Genomic DNA, 1,907 nt, shown 5'->3' on the forward strand with positions numbered 1-1,907 from the left:
GTGAAAGGCACAGATGACCTTTTATGCCTTGTGTCCATGCACGCTACGTTAGTCACTGGTCAGCCTCGAAAGATCTGTTTCCTTCTAATTGTCCACTAGCAAAATTCACCTCTCTCTGTAAACTGCAACGTGTGTCTTGACGGATCACGTGAGCCTTGGCTGAAGCAAGAAAATATGTGTGCTACGCAGCAGAACTTGATTGGTGGGCCTTGTGACCAGCAGAGAAAGGCACTCTGTTTCCTTTCCTGCTGCAGTGACAACTGTATACACCAGTTATCCTCATAGTACACGTGCTTTGTCTTGGTATAGTGAGGTGGATGCACTGAGGTGATTTCGTTCAGTTATGGTGAGATTGTTTCGGCCTAGCACATCTCAACTGAATTTGCGTGATTGTAAATTATGTGACCTTTCAGACGGTGCATTACTCAGTCCAATTTGCCGTGGGAAACGCCAGATCTTTCTTCGCGCTCTGTTTCTTTTGAACGAGTGGGGATCAAAACCTAATTTAGTCAGTCAAGGTCTCAAATGACGTATTGTCTCACTCGTGAGAAAGTCTTTTGTCTATTGTTTCAGCTGCAACGTGAAAGCACAGATCCATTTGATTGTATTTACACGCGAATTATTTGATCCAATAAACGAATACTGATTGTTATATTCGGTTTGCGTATTGTTGGGATCTTTTGAATTCTTTGTCTTTTTCCTTGGTCTTCAATGAGAGTTTCCACGTGACCATTACCTTCAAATGAATCTAGTCAATAACTACTTTCTATAAACATATTTTATTCGTTTTTATGCTGTTAAAAATTTGGGTGAAGTATCTGGCAGTAAGAGATTAGTGCACTTTCTGTGCCAGCTTTGTAGAAAACCGGCACCTATTGACCTCTGAAGTTTGAGTTGCCTACATTCAGTGGTAGGGCTTTGGCGCCTGGTTGATGACAACAATTGTGTGGGGGATTCTTGTTACCAATGTTGCATTGCAGACTACACTTCGTACCAGTGTGACTTGTCAGAGAGCGCATTGTACCAGTGTGGCGTAGCAGAGAGTGCTTCGTACTAATGTTATGTTCCACAGAATGCTTCGTACTAAAACGTTCATTGCAGAAACCTAAGAAAAAAAATACCCTCACGCACACACACACACACACACACACACACACACACACACACACACATTAAATCTTCGAATGACAGCCTGCTATTCTACCGGTCATTAGAAAGTAACAGCCCATCAGTACGTAGCCCATGGGCTCCATTTCGATCATTGCACCCCAGTTATGGCAGGGCACAATGGGATCCTTAAGTCCTTCTGAACAAGGTAAGGAGTCGTACGAGGTGCGTTCTATCGCCAGTTCTGTTTGATATCCAAGGAGAATATATTTTGAGTCTCTATTAGTAGGGAGGATCTAGAGTCAGTAATGTAAGATGTTTTGATGACACCACGCTGTCCACATAACCGCAAGTCGAAATATAGGAGTTACTGGAGAGATTTAAGAGAGAAAGTGAACACCTGGGGTAATGAGTGAATAAGCAGAAGACCGAGATCATGATACTGACAGAGGTGAGTCACTGCCAGATATTGATGGACTCTAACAATAGGAGCAAGTATATAAGTTTGTCTACCGGGCTCTGTAATGAAACAGGGTGGCGGTACATGGAAAATACGATGTCGAATTGTTCTGGTTAGAGATGCTGCATCGAAAGTGACAATGTAAGTAGGCTGTTTAGGTTTTTATGTTGGTAACGCCACGTAGCGCTCTATATGAAAATCACTGACTGTGCTGTGTGCAGTCTGTGGCTGGTTGGCGTTGTTGTAATATTCACTATTGTAGTGTTGGGCAGTTGGATGTGAACAGCTCGTAGCTTTGCGCAGTTGGAGGTATATTTTATAACTTTTGAACATTATTAAG

Source organism: Schistocerca piceifrons, chromosome 7 (genome assembly GCF_021461385.2).
Source record: "Schistocerca piceifrons isolate TAMUIC-IGC-003096 chromosome 7, iqSchPice1.1, whole genome shotgun sequence".
NCBI lineage: Eukaryota > Metazoa > Arthropoda > Insecta > Orthoptera > Acrididae > Schistocerca > Schistocerca piceifrons.